The following is a 7,057-nucleotide window of genomic DNA, read 5'->3' as shown; positions in this document are numbered from 1 at the left end:
GTGAAACCTTCTGATGCAACTTTCATCCAGTTCTGTGGTCCATGCATGTGTCCACATGGACATTATATATATGAAATATATATATAAATATATAAGAATATATATTTACATAAGCATATGTAAATATATTTTTAATGTTTTTAAAATAAAAATGTAAATATCTATTCATAAATATTGTCAATTACTCTGTAAAGATGTTATACCAAGAAGATTAAACTTGAGCAAGATGGCGGAATAGGAAGTCTTAGGCTTCACTACTTCCTCCCAACAGAAAGTTTAACTAACAACTATCCACAGACAAGAACATCTTTGTGAAAACCCCAATGCTTGAGAACAAGCCTTGACCAAATGTTTTAAATAGTTAAGTCACTGAGTCTTTTAATGTGGAAAATCTTTCTTCCACTCCACTCTGTTTTGATATACGGAGATGTGCCCTTTATCAGCATTCAGATATCAGAATTTGGCTTGGATTTCATTTATTGATGTGCCATTCTGCTCAACTAGCAATGTGCTTTGAATATGATGTTCATATAAATAATTAAGATATAAATTACATATAATAGAATAGTCTTGTAAGTGGGCATTCTTTTTGATGATAAGCTAAAGCGTTCCATAAAGATAATGAATAAACTTCCCTCCAAAAATTAGTAATGTTTCAAGGATGTTAGATTTTGTTAGGATTCAAAATACAAGAGAGAGAAAGAGTTTGGCTTCTGAGCAGGAACCTTTGTAGTACGAACATGAAAAGATAAAATTAAATATGAGTGATGCTGAGGAAGGCAAGAAGATTTTTGTTTAGAAGTGTCCCCAGTGTCGCACCATGGAAAAGAGGGGCAAGCACAAGACTGGGCCATATCTTCATGATTTCTGGGCAGAAGACAGGTCAGCCTGCTAAGTTCTCTTATACAGATGCCAACAAAAACAAAGACATCAGCTGGGCAGAGGAGACACTGATGGATTATTTGGAGAATCCCAAGAAGTACATCTCTGGAACAAAAATGATCTTCACTGGCATTTAGAAGAAGACAGAAAGAGTAGACTTGATAGCTTATCTCAAAAAACTTACTGATATGTAATAATTGGCCATTACTTTATCTATCACAAAAAAGAAATGTCTCGTGATTTTTTTATGTGTACCATAATTTAATTGATCTCACACACCAGAATCCAGATCATAAATGACTGACAGGATATTTTTTGTTGGGGAGTCCTGATTTAAGTAAGACTGGCTTGTAGTTAAATAAATACGATTAATTTTTAAAAAATGTATAACAATTCTAATCAGTAAATGCTGTCACTGTTTTCCCTCAGCCAAATCCACATACAAGGGACATACCTCAATCTAATAAAAGCCATCTATGACAAACCCACAGCCAACAAAATACTGAATGGGGAAAAGTTTAAAGCATTCCCTCTGAGAACTGGAACAAGGGAAGGATGCCACTCTCATCGCTTCCCTTTAACATAGTACTGGAAGTCCTAGCCAGAGCAATCAAACAAGAGAAAGAAAGAAAGGGCATTCAAATTGATAAAGAGGAAGTCAAACTGTTGCTGTTTGCTGATGATAAGATAGTATAACTAGAAAACCCTAAAGACTTCTCCAAAAAACTCCTAGAACTGATAAAAGAATTCAGCAGTTTCCAGATACAAAATTAATGTACACACAGTAGCTCTCCTATACACCAACAGCAACCAAGCCGAAAATCAAATCAAGAACTCAACTCCCTTTACAATGGTTGCTATATATATATATATATGTATATACATATACATATATACACATATATGTGTGTGCATATATATACACACATATGTGTGTGCATATATATACATATGTGTGCATATATGTATATATGTGTGTATATATGTGTGTATTATATATGTACACATATACATATATGTGTGTATTATATATGTACACATATACATATGTGTGTATTATATATGTACACATATACATATATGTGTGTATTATATATGTACACATATACATATATGTGTGTATTATATATACACATATACATATGTGTGTATTATATATACACATATACATATGTGTGTATTATATATATACACATATATACATATGTGTGTATTATATATATACACATATATACATATGTGTGTATTATATATATACACATATATACATATGTGTGTATTATATATATACACATATATACATATGTGTGTATTATATATACACATATATACATATGTGTGTATATATAAGTATATATGTGTGTGTATATACATATACACACACACACACACATATATATATGAATATAACTAACCATGGAGGTGAAAGACCTCTACAAGGAAAACTACAAAAACACTGCTGAAAGAAATCATAGATGACACAAACAAATGGAAACATCCCATGCTCATAGATAGTTAGAATCAATATTATGAAAATGACCATACTGCCAAGAGCAATCTTCAAATTCAATGCAATTCCTGTCAAAATACCACCATCCTTCTTTACAGAACTAGGAAAAACAATCCTAAAATTCATATGAAACCAAAAAAGAGCTCGCATAGCCAAAGCAAGACTAAGCAAAAAACAAATCTGGAGGCATCGTATTACCTGATTTTAAACTATACTATAAGACCATAGTCACCAAAGTAGCATGGTACTTGTATAAAAATAGGCACATAGACCAACGGAACAGAATAGAGAACCCAGAAATAAAGCCAAATACTTACAGCCAACTGATCTTCAACAAAGCAAACAAAAACATAAAGTGGGGAAAGGGCCGGGTCTGGTGGCTCACACCTGTAATCCTAACACTTTGGGAGGCGGAGGTGGGTGGATCGTCTGAGTTTGAGACTAGCCTGGCCAACATGGTAAAACCCCATCTCTACTAAAAATACAAAAATTTAGCCAGGTGTGGTGGTGCATGCCTGTAATCCCAGCTACACAGGAGGCTGAGGCAGGAGAATTGCTTAAACTCAGGAGGCAGATGTTGCAGTGAGACAAGATCGTGCCACTGCACTCCAGCCTGGGCGACAGAGTGAGACTCTGTCTCAAAAAAGAAAAAAAAAAAAAGTGGAGAAAGGACACCCTGTTCAATAAATGGTGCTGGGATAATTGGTAAGCCACATGCAGGAGAATGAAACTAGATAATCATCTCTCATCTTATACAAAAATCAACTCAAAATGGATCAAGGATTTAAATCTAACACCTGAAACTATAAATATTCTAGAAGATAACATCAGAAAAACCCTTCTAGACATTAGCTTAGACAAGGATTTCATGATCAAGAACCCAAAAGCAAGCACAATAAAGACAAAGATAAATAGCTGGGATTTAATTAACCTAAAGAGCTTCTGCACAGCAAAAGGAACAGTCAGCAGAGTAAACAGACAACCCATAGAGTGGGAGGAAATCTTCACAATATATAAATCTGACACAGGACTAATATCCAGAATCTACAAAAAACTCAAGCAAATTAGCAAGAGTAAAAACAAGCAATCCCATCAAACAGTGGGCTAATGACATTAATAGATAATTCTCAAAAGAAGATATACAAATGGCCAACAAACATATCAAAAAATGCTCAATATCACTAATGATCAGGAAATGCAAATCAAAACCACAATGCGATACCACCTTACTCTTGCAACAGTGGCCATTATCAAAAAATCAAAAACTAATAGATGTTGGCACGGATGTGGTGAACAGGGAACACTTCTACACTGTTGGTGGGAATGTAAACTAGTACAACCACTGTGGAAAGCGGTGTGAAGACTCCTTAAAGAGCTAAAAGTAGAAGTACCATTTGATCCAGCAATCCCCGTAATGGGTATCTAGCCAGAGGAAAAGAAGTCTTTATATGAAAAAGATATTTGCACACTCATGTTTATAGCCGCTCAATTCACAATTGCAAAAATGTGGAACCAATCCAAATGCCCATCAACCAAAGAACGGATAAAGAAACTCTGGTATAGATATACGATGGAATACTACCCAGCCATGAAAAGGAATGAATTAATGGCATCTGCAGTAACCTGGGTGGGATTGGAGACTATTATTCTAAGTGAAGTAACTCAGGAATGGAAAATCAAACATCCTATGTTCTCACTCATAAATGAAAGCTAAGCTATGAGGATGCAAAGGCATAAGAATGACACGGTAGACTTTGGGGACTCAGGGGGAAAGGATGGGAAGGGGATGAGGGATAAAAGACTACAAACTGGGTTCAAGATATACTGCTCATGTGATGGATGCACCAAAATCTCACAAATCACCACTGAAGAACTTACTCATGTAACCAAATACCACCTGTTCCCCAAAAAACCTATGGAATTTTTTTTTAAACTTAGTTTAGATACAAACCTCTTTGAAGTTGTTTTGAATATCGGATATAACAATCCAATGCACCTCAGCATGGGCTGATTTTTTTCTTAGAGGCTACCTCATACTCCCAGATTTTGCATTTCAATGAGTGGAAGCGAGGACTCTGCATTCATAAGAGTAAGCTTTGCCAATTGCCCTGGGCTTTGAAGAAACGCTCTCTCCACCAATTTTTTTTTTTAAACGTATATAACCACTTATAAAAAGAAAAAAAGTAAATGCTATTACTCTTTTCTCCTTCTAAAGATATGATTAGACTAATTAGTAGTGTTCAATTTTTCACAGAGATGGGGGAATGTCATCTCACAACCTATTGGAGATTGGTTTTATATTTAGATTTCTATGACTGAATATATTTAGTCATATGACTAAAGGCAAGAGCTGAAGATAAGGTGGCAAGGGCTGAAGATAAGGTAGCAATGTCTGCTTTATATTTTTGACTTTTATGCCAATCTAATTAGAATTATCTGAATCTAAAATGCTGCATTTTATTTATTGAAAAGCATTTTAATGTGGTTTATGTATAATATCACATAAAGAATATTTAACACTTCTCCCATTTTACAGACAATCTATAAGGTCAGATGCCTTTAAAAGTCAGTGTGACAAGAAATAGCAGCATTTTAAACTTTGCTTTTGAGCTCTTTACTAAGTCAGACTAACTTATAATTTAGAATTGTCTTTTAACAGCTATTCAGAAGCACAGAAAATGGCAGAACTGTGTATGTGTGATTGGTAATGGTGATTTTCAACTCATCAGAAGGAATGAAGTAGAGGAGATATACACAAATTTATGAATTATGTGTGACCATAAGACTTAAAATAATTTAAAAAAACACAGATCACGATTTTAAAATGCCATATGAAATGACTTCAATAGGTTAGAATAGACTTATGTCTAAGATGAGGGGAGCTGAATGAGACTTTAAATAAATTTTAAAATTAATCTTCTTAGCAGAAATGCCAGTTATTGAAAATTATTTGTCATAGGCAGGTATCTGATGCCTCCTGGTTAATAATTTTCTCAAAATTATGACTCTCCTCAAAAACAGTCATACAGCTGAATGACAGTTTCCCCTTGTTTAAAGGTATGTTTCTATTTCATTTCTCTAGCAATTTTAAAATTTTTAATAGCTTTACTGCAGATCTTTGGGCATACTTTAGAAGGTATGCCATTCTCTATTGCCCTGACAATTGGATGATACATTTCTGTCAATTCCAGAGATTAAAAAATACTAGTATCTTTTAAAGTTGTTTTAAATTTGATAGACAGTGAGGACCAAGGAGTGGATGCAGTCCTTACTTGGTAATAAAGAGGATTACTTCATGGCAATTTTGGTGATATTATGAAACATCAATAGAAGTTATGATGCCTGAGGTAAGGCTATCTTTGCTTAAGATTATAAGGGTTAACAATTTCTCTGCTTCATTGCTAAAGATAAACACCTCCTGGGAGTAAGTGCTATTTTGCTTCACATGAACACAAGTGCACATTTACAATCTGTCATTTTCAGAATATGGGCATCACCTATGCTGAGTGTTAGCCCACAGCTGGGATTAGATGACACAAAATTATTTAGTCCATTTTACAAGTGTAACTTTTTTTCTGGGTGGTTTGGTTTGTCTGTTTTATAAGTATCACCTTGGCTTTTTTCATTTTTAGGAGTACTTCAGTTTTACAGTTAATGTATAAAACTTTAAATGCCATATTCAGGGGACATTTATAAGAGTGTTCCCTGCTGTCTACATCATTTTCCACCTGTCATCAAAACTTGACAGGTAGCCTTGTGATGAATACTTTAAAAGACTGAGAACATTATTTTTCACTAAGAAATGCTACCATTGGGATGAATCAGATATTGAATAAAAGCCAAAGCTTTTAGGAATACTATTAATGTCCTGGGTATACCAAAATATCTTGGTTGGCATATTAATGAAAAAACTGTTGACTGTGGATTTCCGATTCCGATTTCTTTTCGAGATTTTGCTTTACCTAATCTTAATAACAGTAGTAATAACAATGGTAATGAGAGCCAACTTAAATTAAACATGCACTATATGGCTGTATATTTGATAAGGATACACTATCTTATGAGGTAGATAGTGCTGTTCTTTTCATTTCATGTGAAGAAACTGATACTCTGTGTATCAGTTTTCTATTTATTCATAACAAATCACTACAAATTTAACAGCTTAAAATAACAGCCATTTAATAGCTCATAGTTCTGTAGGGCAGAAGTCCAGGGGCCACATGGCTTGGTTCTCTTCTCAGGATCTCACAATGCAAAAATCAAGATGTCAGCTGGGCTGCGTTCTCATCTAGAGCCTCTGGGGAAGAATCTACTTCCAAGCTCTTTCAGGTTGTTGGCGGAATCTAGTTCCTGGAGACTGTGGAACCGAAGTACCCGGTTCCTTGCTGGCTATCAGCTGGGGGTCACTCTGCTCCCAGAAGTTGCCCACATGCCCTTGCCATGTGGCCCTTCCATCTTTAAAGAAGACAGTAGAAATATCTCTTGACAAAGAAATCCCTAATTTGTTTGTCTCGGACCTCTAGACCCAGACTTAAAAGGCTCATGTGGTAAGTCAGGCTCATCCTTTCTTAAAGTCAATTATGCTATATTAAACCATGGGAGTGGTTATTCTATAACATTCACAGTTCACATCCACACACAAGGAGCAGAACATTATACAGGGAG

General features: G+C 34.9%; 1 pseudogene; it reads left to right on the top strand.

Annotated features, from left to right (window-relative positions):
• Positions 1-760: 760 nt before the first annotated feature.
• LOC129032952 (cytochrome c-like) lies at positions 761-1,076 on the top strand (annotated as a pseudogene).
• Positions 1,077-7,057: the final 5,981 nt, after the last annotated feature.

This window comes from Pongo pygmaeus, chromosome 2 (genome assembly GCF_028885625.2).
Source record: "Pongo pygmaeus isolate AG05252 chromosome 2, NHGRI_mPonPyg2-v2.0_pri, whole genome shotgun sequence".
Classification (NCBI taxonomy): domain Eukaryota; kingdom Metazoa; phylum Chordata; class Mammalia; order Primates; family Hominidae; genus Pongo; species Pongo pygmaeus.
Note: the sequence above shows the minus strand (reverse complement) of the source record. Positions and strands in the feature narration are given on the sequence as shown.